The following is a 13831-nucleotide window of genomic DNA, read 5'->3' on the forward strand; positions in this document are numbered from 1 at the left end:
GGTATGATGATGCATGTATCTATCTTTAGGGGGGAAATGGGACATTCTTTGGAAAGACTATTCTTTAATTGCTCATCATGGGGAATTTGTTCACTTGTTGAAGTCTAAAATGTATAAAATTTAAGTTTCATTCTCTAAACAAATGGTGAGGACAAGATCAGTTACTATTGAGGAAGTTGTTCCTTCACCCACTGCTAGGGTCCAATCTTGGGTTTGAGATAGGGGTCATTAGGATGTGGCTTATCAACCTGAGGGAATATATCCAATTGAGAATGTGTCTTATCAACTCATAGATATTTTCACTCCATATTTTTATATGAGATCTTAACTTTTTAATTAGTTAGAATTTGGAGGTGGGTAAGTTTGATTTTTATTAATATACTTTGTAGAGGTTGTGGGTAGGGCGGTCTATTGATAGTATTATGGTGTGGAGGTACGATGTAAGCAATGTGGTATTGGAATTTATTTTGTCACAGTAAAATGTCTTATAGATTTCGTTAATATGTCATGAACTTACGGCACTTTTAGTGTTTAAAATGATGGATATTTGCAAGTACAAAGGTACTTCGATGTGGATATAATGTGTTCTTAGGTATTTGTAGGCTAAATCGACTTGGAAGTAAAGTGTTGATTTTTGGACTTAAAGGGAATTAGACGAACCATCCCACGATCATGGGATCTGACCATAGTCATCCCAAGTGATCGTAGAATGAACCAGAGGATGAAGTCTTTGGTTTTGAATAAACGGAAGCTTTCTACGATCCATAAAATTTGATCAGGGGAATAGGACCTGGAAATAGTGTTGCATATGTCAAGTGATGAAGATCAGATAATGGATTCCCATGATCATGCCTTAAAGTCATGATCTTACCAAGTTATCATGGGAAGGAAGTTCAAATTTGAAGTTTGAACAAGTTGAAATGTAAGAGGATCAGAAGAAATGAAAGCACGGTTGTACTTAAAAGCCATAAGCTTGTACTGATAATCACACCGACCATGATTAGCGAGATGACAAAGTTCATATAAAACTGACATCACCCAAGAGCACACACAAGTGTACGTTGTCTTATCAAGTAGTAAAGTGGCCTAATTAAATCCAAGTATCGATCCCACAGAGACTTGATTTAACAACGATTTAATTTTTGTTCACAGTCTAGATTAATTTAGTGCAAAAGTAACCAAAAAGATTTTGGAAAATTGTAAATTAAAAATAAAGTAAACAATGCGAAAATTAAAGTACTTGGAAAAATCAATGGATTAAAGCCCAGGGTTAAAGCACTTCGAACAATCATACTATGTTATTGAATTTTATTCGTTAACTTGCTAATCTTGGTTGTTGATTCGTAGGGTTAATTGCATGACCATGGTTTCCCAACCTCTAATCTTTTACCTAATATGGACATTACAACTACATCATTGAGCGGGGATGTAATAGTCCAATTAAGTTAATTAAAGCTATCATCCTACATATGAATCAAGTAAGGCATCTAAGTACATCTTTGTCCTAGAATCTAAGTTTAATTATTTATTTTATAAAAGAATAAAAACCCAAACTTTGTTTATTTCCATGTTTTATCTCCCTATTCCTTCTGCCGAGATCAAAAGGTCGACAATATATATATTTTATGGGTGATCAATCCATAAAATAATTAAATCAAGAATAAACAAATAACCAAATATGATAAGCAAAATTAATCAAAATTAATCCAAAATAATAGTTCTCATGTTCTTGGCTTTAACCCCGGAAAGAGAGTTTTTAGCAGATAATATTCATAATCATGATCCAATTAATTAAATACATGATATGAAAAATTAAAAACAAATTAAAAATTAATAAACCTAGAAAAATGGTAGCAGCAGCCACGTCCAAACCTCTTCACCATGTCCAAGAATTCACCAAAGTTGTCTCCATGTAATTGTCCAATCTTGTATATATATTATAAATATAATAATCCCACTTATGGTGAGATTAGGCAAATTGGAACCCACTTGCACACCTTCCAATAAAATATTCTCTATTTGAAGATATAAATAACCAATCCATGTATATGTGAACTTGACCAAAATTTGATCGGTGAAGTGTAATATGCGACGCACGAAGTGGTGCACTGAAATGGAGCATGGGATGCATGCTTCGCTACACCAAAATGACACGTGCATCGCATGCAAATCACATTCAGATACTGGAATTTGTCTTCTAAAATTTGTCTAGGGCAATGGAGCACTAAAATACAGCATGTGATGCACGCTCATCGCGCACCTCCACTGGAATTTGCATCTCACAATTTTGGTTGTGTCTTTCGTCCCATCTTCCATCCCTTGTATAGTGGTGTATTTCCCATGGATTTTCAGACTTAATATAATCAATATATCACCGTATTAAGATCACAAATCTTCCTACATAATCATATACGATGAATTAGAGATCATAACAACACAATATTCTCAACGACGAATCAAAACAAGAGCTAAGATAAAGCTAATTCGCAATGAACTTCAACTTCATGTTTCGACTCTTGACTTATTCAAGTTAAACTTTGTATCTTACAAATAAGTTATTCCACTCATAATTACATATTTAAAAAATTTTATATAAATTAAACACAATAGAATCCACCGAGACCAACTAGACACACAACTAGCTCAAGCTAGTAAAATTAGTTTTCCATGTTTAACTCTAAATGACTCAATTAAGCACAAACTTGTTTGAAAAACACATTGAACATTGTAATCACGTACTTGGACACTTAAATGCTTATTTATATCAATATGAACACATTAAGCACAGGAATTGCTCTCAAAATAAGGTGAAATAAGCCAGAATAGTGATACTGAAGTGTACAAAACCACCTCAAATCATCACTCCACACTTAAACTCTTGTTCATCCTCGAACAACTCTTTACTCTAAGCATAAAAAAAACCTGAGGAGACGCTGCACTTCTACTAAAATAAATACACTCAAGCTAGTACTACAATGACTACATAGAATGCAAGTTACTACACTAAGCATGTTATTTACACAATTGAAAGCTTATGAACACTACTTCAAAACATCCTAACTTGAAAAATTGACTCACCTAGTGGCAAACTCATGCATATTGCTCAATCAAGGACATCATACAAGTCACCCATATTCATCAAACATGTGCCCCTTGCAACAAGAGTGTTACCCATAATCACTCACAATTTAGCAATTCATAATAAGATGGGTACAAGAATCAAATTATGCTCATACTCACAAAAAATTCACAAGTTACACACAATGAACCATAGGCTTGCCCTTAGTGTAGTGCTCTACTAATATCAGGATATAAAGCTTAGGATCAATTAGGACTTTTATGGGTTGTAATATAGGCTAAGGGACGGGTAGGAACTATTTGGGAATAGTGACTAACCTCTCTAAGCACTTTAATACACTACATTATATATTTAAAACCAATATCCCAAAACCGAATTACACTTTTTCATTCACCTATATCTTTTTGGTTTACCCTATCTCTCTTAACCATTTTCACAAACACTTGGTCGACGCATAGTTTACTACTACAAGAATCAATTTTTCTCTTTTTTTATAATCATGGCAATATTTTTATCACAATTTATATCACATCCACCCACCATACATCAATTATCAACATCAATAACTATAACCTTGGGGAATCAATTTCACCTTTTTCTTCTTCAATTTCTCAAACTCCTTACTAAATTAATTTTTTATTAAAGCACTAAGGAGATTTTTGGATCAAAGAAGGGAATTAGGCTATATATGAGGCTACCCAAGAAAAAGTTAAAGGCTCAATGGGTAAGGGGATAACTAGGATTATGCACAAGGGTAGGACAAATATAAGGTATAAAACAAGGCTATCAAAGAAATGCCTAAATCATCTCCTAAACCCACATTCTTTATTTAGCTTCACACATATACCGAGTAAGTTCTAGATATCACATGCAACAAGGAATATACAAAATTCTCACATACACATGGCACAGTGCTCAAATCATATAGGATCATCATAGACTCCTAACCAAATAATAGCATGAATTCAAATTTAAGCGAACAAGTATAAGAGTCACAAAATTAGCCTAGGAGTCTCAAAAGTAGAAATTTCCTCAATCAACATGCTTTAACCAAAAAAAGAACTTACACCATACAATCAAAAATAGCACCAATAAGAATATCTCACACATAAAAAAAATTAAATTGAGCCAAAATTTGGGAATTTCCCCCACCTCACACTTAAAAATCTACTTTGTCCCCAAAGTGTACTTAAAAGTAAGAGATAGAAATACTCCCTAAGGTCTCTAGGCCTATCTGGTGGCATCTTTTGCTTTAATGGGATTCGAGACCCTACTCTCAGTTTCTGTCATGCTTCTTAGATCAAGTTTATGGTACTCAAACTTTCCATTAACCTGTTACTCAACTAAAAGCAAAAACTACGGGAAATAAAAACTAAAAACTAAAAAGAAAATATACCTACTTTAACTTAGGTTGCCTTCCAAGCAGCGCCTGATTTAGTGTCGCAGCACAACCCATATCAACTCAACCATATTCCTTCACCTTTTTAATCTCTTTCGGGAGCTAATTTTTTATTCGTTTCTGACCTCTTAAGTTTGCACTCTCCAGGTTAACCTCTCTCTTCACTTTAACCTTCATTATATCAAGAAATAATGGCTTCATCTAAGTCCACTCAATTAAGTGATCCGAAGAGGTCTTTGGTGAATTAACCACCTCACACTGTCCCTTTCAATAACATTGATCATATATAAATCTTTAACTTAGGACATTACATTGGGTGCTTTGTAAACATCAAATGCCACCTCTTCATCATCAACCATCATCTTGAGTGTGCCTTCTCTAACATCAATCAAGGCACCTCTAGTGGCTAAGAATGGATGCCCCAAGATGATTAGTACCTGTTTATCTACCTCAAAATCAAGACCAATAAAGTCAACAAGTATAATGAATTTACCAACCTTAATGAAGACATCCTCAATTATTCCATCCGAATGTGTAAACGTCTTATCTACCAGCTGTAACACCACGGTGGCCGGTCTAAGTTCTTCCAAGCCTAATATTTTAAATAATAATAGGGGCATCAAATTTATACTTTACACTAAGTAACTTAGTGCATGGGCCTCTTTACTCCCAAGTTGAATAGGGATAGCAAACATTCCCTGATCCTCAAATTTCTTGGGGACTTTTTATATCATTACCATACTACACTCTTCAGTGAGTATTATTGCTCCCACATTCTACAATTTTACCTTCTACGCCACCACATCCCTCAAATACTTTGCATACTTGGGCATACTCTGCAAAATATCTAAAAAAGGTAAATTAATGTGAAGTTCTTTAATGTATCAATGAACTTTTTGAACAGGGAATCCTCCTTTACTTTTATTTACCTTTGAGGAAAAGGTAGTGGTAGTGTCTTCTTCACTTCTGATTCAACAACTTTCTCTTTCAAGTACTCAGACTTCCATGAATTTTCAGCAACTCCATCATTTACCTGTTAGGTCACCATATCAGTATCCACCTTCTTTGTTGCCTTAGGAGGCTCTCCTTACAAATCTTTACCTACTTTAGACTTTTTATATATACTAGCAAACCACCTTGTTGTCTTATATTAAGTACCTGTGATAATTGACCCACTTGCAACTCTAAACTTCTTGAGGCCACTTGCTGATTTTTCAATTGTCTGTTGACTTTTCATATCTACAAAAAATTATTCTTGACCAACTAAGAGTTGTTTCAACATCTCTTCCATGTTGCTAGTTAAATAATTTGATTGGGTCTACGGCTGTGGGGCATTCCATGGCTGATTTGGTGGTTGAGTTTGCCATTCATATTGTAGGCATTACCATAATTTGGCCTTTGAGCATTGTCTACATAATCACAGATTTTAGATTTGAAGCACACATGGCCGCAGCATGACCATTATTTCTGCATAACTCATACCAACCTGCATCTTGTTGGACAGTATTAACTGTGGCTGCAGGTTGTACCGCTCCCAACTTTATGCTATTGAATGATGTGTTGATCAAATTTTGTAAGGCAAAAACCTATGCTAATAAGTCTGTGAATTGGTCCACCTCCAAAACACCCACAATTCTTTTTGTGGCACTTGTAGAATCTGAATGTCACTCTGGATTTCCTTGTGCTATACGGTTCAATAATGTGTACAGCTCATCATAAGTTAACTCCAGTGCTTAACCACCTGCAGCTGAATCTAGCAAAATCTTCATGTTGTGATCAAGAGCTTCTACAAAAGTATGAGAAAGTACCTCATTAGACTGTTGGTGGTGTGGACAATCCCAAAGAAGAGCCTTGAAACATTCCCAAGCATGATAGAGGTTTTCATTAGGCTTCTGTGTGAATCTTACTATCTCACTGCAAAGTTTCGCAGTCTTGCCTGATGGAAAGAATCTGATAAGGAACTTTCTAGCTAAGTCATCCCATAAAGTAATTGAATTGGCCGGCTCTGCATTCAACCACATTTTAGCTTCCCCTAAAAGTGAATGGGGAAATAGTATCAGCCTCACATAATCTGGAGTCACCCCAGTCGGGGTGAATATATCAGTAAGATCAATGAAGGTCTCCAAGTGAACTTACGGATCCTCGTGTGAAAGTCTAGTAAACGATCCACTTCTAATAATAAGATGCACCATAATATGTTCTTACTCAAAATTCCCGTCAGCTGCCGGTCTTTGAATTGGGGAAGTCAAGTTCATTGGAAGTGGGATTGCCACTTCCCTAAATATCTTCAGTCTAGTTGTTCTTCAGCCATTAGAGCAGTATTCTCTTTTTCTTCTTTGATTTAATAAGTTCTAGGGAGAAGGATTGCTTCTCTCCTATATTGGTGAAAGTCTTTCTTGGGTTCAGAGCTTGGTTCTACCAAATCTCATTCCCTTTCCATCTTATCAACTTAAAAACCTGTTTTCTTCTAGAACAAAACCAAGACCAAGTGTAAAAACACCAAATAAACCTAAAAATAAAACTAAAATAAACAATTGCCAAAATACAAGTCCCCGACAATAGTGCCAAAATCTTGACAGCACCCAAGCGCACACGAAAGTGTACGTGGTCTTATCAAGTAGTAAAGTGGCCTAATTAAAGCTAAGTATCAATTCCACAGAGATTTGATTTAACAACGATTTAATTTTAGTTCATATTCTAGTTTAATTTAGTGCAAAAGTAACAAAAAAGAGTTTGGAAAATTATAAATTAAAAATAAAGTAAACAATAAGTACAATCAATGGATTAAATCCCAGGGTTAAAGTACTTTGAAAAATCATACTATGTTATTGAATTTCATTCGTTAACTTGCTTATCTTGGTTGTAGATTTGTAGGGTTAATTGTATGATCATGGTTTCCCAACCTCTAATCTTTTACCTAATATGGACATTACAACCACATCATTGAGCGGGGATGTAACAGTCCAATTAAGTTAATTAAAGCTATCATCCTATGTATGAATCAAGCAAGGCATCTAAGTACATCCCTATCCTAGACGCTAAGTTTAATTCTTTATTTTTATAAAAGAATAAAAACTCAAACTTTCTTTATTCTCATGTTTTATCTCTCTATTCCCTCTCCCGAGATGAAAAGGTCAACAATATATGTATTTTATGGGTGATCAATTCATAAAATAATTAAATTAAGAATAAACAAATAACCCAATATGATAAGCAAAATTAATCAAAATTAATCCAAAACAATAGTACTCATTTCATAATCATGATCCAATTAATTGAATACATGATATAAAAAATTAAAAGTCAAATTAAAAATTAATAAACCTAGAAAAATGGAAGCAGCAGCCATGTCCAAATCTTTTCACCGTGTCCAAGAATTCACCAATGTTGTCTCTAGGTAATTGTCCAATCTTGGATATATATTATAACTATAATAATCCCATTTCTGGTGGGATTAGGCAAATTAGAAGCCACTTGCATGCCTTCTTAGAAAAGATTCCCTATTTGAAGATATATACAACCAATCCGTGTATATGTGGACTTGACCAAAATTTGATCGGTGAAGTGTAACATGCGACGCACGAAGTGGTGCACTAAAATGGAGCATGCGACGCACGCTTGGCTACACCGAAACGACACGTGCGTTGCATGAAAATCACATGTAGCTACTAGAATTTGTCTTCTAAAATTTCTCTAAGGCAATGGAGCACTAAAATACAGCATGTGACGCATGCTCACCGCGCACCTCCACTGGAATTTTCATCTCACAATTTTGGTTAAGTCTTTCATCCTATCTTCTATCCCTTATATCGTGGTGTATCTCCCATGGATTTTCAGACTTTATATCATAAATATATCACTGTATTCAGATCACAAATCTTCCTACATAATCATACATGGTGAATTAGAGATCATAACAACATAATATTCTCAACAACGAATCAAAACACGAGCTAAGATAAGGCTAATTCGTAATGAACTTCAACTTCATGTTTCGGCTCTTGAATTATTCAAATTAAACTTTGTACCTTACAAATAAGTTATTCCACTCATAATTACACATTTAAAATATTTGGAATAAATTAAACACGTTAGAATCCCCCAAGACCAACTAGACACACAACTAGCTCATGCTAGTAAAACTATTTTTCCGGGTTGAACTCTAAATGTCTCAATTAAGCACAAACTTGTTTGAAAAGCATGTTGAACATTGTAATTACATACTTGTACACTTAAATACTTATTTATATTAGTATGAACACGTTAAGCACGGGAATTGCTCTCAAAATAAGGCAAAATAAGCTAGAATAATGATATCAAAGTGTAAAAAACCACCTCCAATCACAAACCTACGAGCACCGAGGATGATTGTGGAGTTGAACCATGATCGAACCTTCACTCATTAGATTAGGTGGCTTAGAAAATCTTGTTATGTTTAGGATAAGTTTTACTTTGACTATAAATACTCCTATTAGGACTTTTGTACTAGTTTACACATTATTATGACCTATTGCATGATTTTAAGGTTTCAAGGCATATTCTTGTTCTTGGAATATAATGAACCTCTGGGTTATTTTCTATATTTCCATGTATTTTCACTATTTAGAGCTTTTTTATAGCTGCCCTAAGTCATTTACAACTTTATAGAGCTAACAATTTAGTTATCGGATAGTTCATTTAGTTTTTACAGCTAATTCCCTATTTTGAACTTTTTGTAAAAGTTGGATATTAGGGGTAGAATTCTATTTAATTACCTTGTATGCTAATTATAACTATTCAATCAACTCCTAAACATCAATTTTAGGATGGGGGACCTTTGGTTTGGGTCCCAAGGCTTTTGGACTTATTCCGAGCTATTGGTTAAAACTTGAAAAAAATGACCTTTGGGTGTGGAAATTTGACTATGCTATTGACTCCAAAATATCTAATTTGATAGGGTAGCATAGTTTGTTTGTGCTCATGGGATTCTAAACAAATCCTATGTAACGACCTTAATTTTAGTGAAATATGTGTTTTTGTATGATATGATCATTTACCCCTCCCCTTATTTGTGTTGTGTTATTTCTAAGGGGTGGGAATGATTGGTATGGTTCTAGGTGCATTTCAATCTGATTTATGTGATTTTATGATTTTTGGTGGCTTTGAGAGCCTCAAGTTGATTTCAGTTAATATGTTTTGATCCGTGTGACAGATGGAAGAATGGATTACGCCACAGATTCAAAACATTGATTTTAGAGTAGTAACATAGTTGGTGTGGTTTTATAGCCTTTAAATCTCATTTTGACCCTCGGTTTGGAAAGTTGTGTGTTGGGTTTTGGGGATCAACTTTCTGAAAATAATGTCTTTTTGAAAATATGATATCTTTACTGAGTCTAAAGCAATAAATTTTATATGGTATCATAGTTTTTTTCATTCACGGGATTCCAGATAAATTTTGAGGGGCTCACGGAGACTTGGAATGCACCAAGTCCCCAACTGGTGCACCCGTGATCGCGATACTCCTATTGCGATTGCGATTGGGCCTACATTCAGAGTGTCATGATTGTGATACCCTCTCCATGATTGTGAGACCCTAGATAGGCTAGGTACCGCGATTGCAACCCTGGTCTACAACTATGAAGTCGGATATATAAATACCTGGTTTTTACTATTCTTCACTATTTTTTAGACGTAGAGCTTAGGGTTTCATGATTGTGAGCTATTTCTTCCACTTCTAAGCTTGGGTAAGCTCCATAACACCCATTTTAATTATTTTTTTCAATTGTTATCTTCTAATTATTGTTTTAAACTTGAATTAAGTATAGAATTTGGGGATTTTGGCCCGCAAGGCCTAAAATTGTAGTTCTTTAATTCAAAACCCAATTTCAAACTTTTTTTACTTGGCTAAGTTTCAAATCCTATAATTATCAGTTTCCCTCAATTTCATCTTCAAAACAATGTTGATTCTTGATTTTTAAATGGATTTTTGAGATATTTACCGGGTAAAGCTTGAAGATGATTTTTCTTTGAGTTGGACCTCATTTTTGCTTGGGTTTTTAGCTATAGAATCCTATAAATATAAAGAACATGTTTTTGAAACGAAGTTATGATTTTGCCCTTTTTTTAAAACCCATTTTGGGGGTCCATTTTGACCCTAACTTGAAAATACATAATATAGCTATTATTGGCTTTCTTTTTATGTGTAGATTCTATATTTTGATGTTTTAGTTGATTTTAAGACCATTCAAAAGGGGTGAGTCTTTAGGGTTGTGGCTTTTGTTCTAGTTTTGGGCATTCGAGATAGATTATGGCTTAACTTCTTTCAAACTAGTTTGGGTAGTTAATTTTGATACAAAAGTATATTAAGATTGTGGGAACTGATCATGAAAATGGATATCTTAATGTGTTGTGCCTGTGTGAGGGCCTGTATGTGATGTTATATGGTGGTTTTGGAACATTATGTGCTATGTGTGACTATGTGGGGTCCTATATAATATTGATAGACTTGTATACATTATGATAATTATATCTTATTTGATGAAAAAGCATTTTGTGGTACCAATTATTTGTTGCAATATCATACTCTATTGGTGTATGATTCATGTTGGATTTCATAAATTGTTGGAAATAATGAGTGATAATTTAGCTCATGTGATGGTATATATATTGGTTATGAAAATACTCATTTTGGTTGGTTGTGGAAATACTCATAGTGGTTGGTTATGGTAATACCTATTGTGGTTGGTTGTAAGCATTACATCCTCATACTCATTCATAAACTTTGGTACCACCGTAGAAATACTGAGAAACACTGGCAACACCTTTCTCTGACAGAAAATATGGCATCTTATAAAACCCATACCGACAGATGTGCCAAAGAGGAGATATGGATATTTGTGGATTGTATATGGGTTGACAACCCCCCCCCATAGGTCCTACATCTTGTAGCTTTAGCTATGTAGGCACATACAGAGACTGTGCGATGGTCTTGGAGGTTGTGTAATGGTCTCAAAGGTTGTTAAATAACCTTGTACTTTACATTATCATTATCATTCTTATTGTATTTACTTTATTATGCTTGTTATGTGATTGTATATTCTGTTTGACATGTTACCTATCTGTTATTCTATTTTTCCTTACTTGTACTTGATGTTCCTATGTATTTTGTCTCTTTTCCTTGCTTATATGTGGTATAAATTTATACTTGTATTCCTTTCTGGTGTTTTGTTGTGTTATATGTAGATATTATAGGACTGTTAGTGTAAGCGGTGTGGGCTACCATTATAGGATATTTTTTAACTGCAGGTGACGTACCCATAGTGTGTATTTTGTATGATTTAACTTCTACTTTGCTCAGTTGGCTTATGACACCTACTGAGTATAAGTAGACTGTACTCATGCCAACTATTCCTTTTTGGTGTAGATTCAAGTTTGTGTGTGACTCACGATGTTTGATTTTAGGCGTTAATTAGAGCTTTCCAACATAATGATTAATTTTAGGTGTCCAGAATCTACTTCTATCTTTCCTTATTAGACTATGTCTTTATTGTAGTTTAGAGATATAGTTATATCCTATTTTGGGTATCTTTGCATTTGACTTCAACTTGTACTTGTTATGTATTTACACTATGACACTAGGTTCTAGGATTGGATATTATTGATTATGTTTTTTTTTAGTATTTGTTATATTGATATGGTTCGGCTTAGTTCTAGGAGCCTAGTCCTGGGTTTGGATTGTTATTTCCCTTTTGTATCAGTTTGTGTGATTGGCTTACGTATCAAGGTTTGTTGTGATAAGTGCCATCATGACCCTTGATTTTAGGTTGTGACAAATTGGTATTAGAGTAACCAGGTTCATTGGTCTCAATGGTGTAAGAAAGGGATATCTAATAGAGTCTTGCAGATCAGTATGTAGACCTCCGCACCTATCTTTAAGAGGCTATAGGATGTCTTAAGAAAATGTCTCTTATTTTGTTCTTTATCATGTGAACTTCCTTTATACCATGTGTTCTAATTCATATTTCACTCTTTTTTGCATCAATGTGATCACTATATCTCATAAAGTTAGAGGTGTATACCCTTTATTTGGGGTGAGAGCCCAGTCTAGAGGGTGTGTTGTGAGTCATGGACAGACTCAGAGTAGTGGATAGGCACGTAGATCTACCCCATCTAGGAGTAGTGCTAAGGGAATTTCCCCTGAGCCTTGTGTTGATCATGTTAGAGATGTGGGTCCTACTTCAGTTCTATTGAGTTCTTCTACCCAGTGTTGGAGGGGTTGTTGGTTGACTTGTTAACCCATTTTGAGGATTATCCTTTAAGCGCACTTGGTGTTTCTCTAGTCCTAAGTGTTGATCCTCCAGTTGCACATGCTTCTATTCTTAGTTTTCCTCTGACCCCAAGTATTATTCCTACTTTACCGACAGTATCTGATACTAGTATTTCGAGATTAAGAGTTTATCTTTTATCTATGTTACCTCCCCAAATAGGATCTCAGCCTTCCAGACTCACCATATTTCCTCTTGCTGCGAGTACTGTTATGTCTTCTAATGATTAGAAGAGGTTTGAGAGATTTACTCCTTTGGGTCCTCCTAGATTTAGTGGTAATGTAGGCGAGGATACCTATAAGTTTTTTGATTTATTGTTAGGAGAAGTTGCATAATATGGGTTCACTTGAGTCACATTGGGTTGCTGTACTACTTATCAGTTGAGAGATGCTGTTAGAGATTGATAGAGGTCGCTTGTTAGTTACAGACCTCTTGATTCTCCTGAGATGACTTGGGACCAGTTTGCCAATGCCTTTTTGGAGAGATTTGTGCCTTAGAGTCTGAGGGATCGGCTGAGGAATGAGTTTAATTTCCTGGAGCAGGGCTTCATGACTGTTGTACAGTACGAGGCATGCTTCCATGCCTTGTCCCGATATTCTTATGCCAGCATTTCCACTGGGCTTGAGAAGATTCTAAAGTTAGTGAAAGGTTTGGATATCTCTCTTCTAATCGCTACATCTCAGATGGTTGTATATGGAACATCTTTTTAGAGTATAGTTGATCATGCTAAGTTGATTGAGGGTATTCTTTGAGAATCTCAGGGAGGCACCAAGAAAGTGTGTCATTTTTGTGAGTTCAGAGGTCAGGCTTCTTAAGGAAGAGATTTCAAAGGTTTATATGGTATCACGGTAGACCAGGTGATGTGCTATAGAAATATAGCACTTTTGATGCTTAAAATGATGAAAATATGCAATCTTCTTAGGATGTTTTGTTAGATTTGAAGTGTTTTAGGTATGTTTTGCAGGAAACTAGGTTTTGGATTCTAAGTTCGAGAAAATGATGCACAGTGGAGTTCTTGGCTACTAACTTGATTATTCTTAGGCATTTATG

The 13831-nt window shown here is 35.0% G+C and overlaps 1 non-coding gene across 1 annotated transcript; it reads left to right on the forward strand.

Moving 5' to 3' along the window:
- The first annotated feature begins 6292 nt into the window (after positions 1-6292).
- On the forward strand, positions 6293-6403 carry LOC124887489. The gene has a single exon (XR_007045262.1). It is a non-coding gene; the product is annotated as a small nucleolar RNA R71 (small nucleolar RNA).
- The last annotated feature ends 7428 nt before the right edge of the window (positions 6404-13831 follow it).

This window comes from Capsicum annuum, chromosome 9, assembly GCF_002878395.1.
Source record: "Capsicum annuum cultivar UCD-10X-F1 chromosome 9, UCD10Xv1.1, whole genome shotgun sequence".
NCBI lineage: Eukaryota > Viridiplantae > Streptophyta > Magnoliopsida > Solanales > Solanaceae > Capsicum > Capsicum annuum.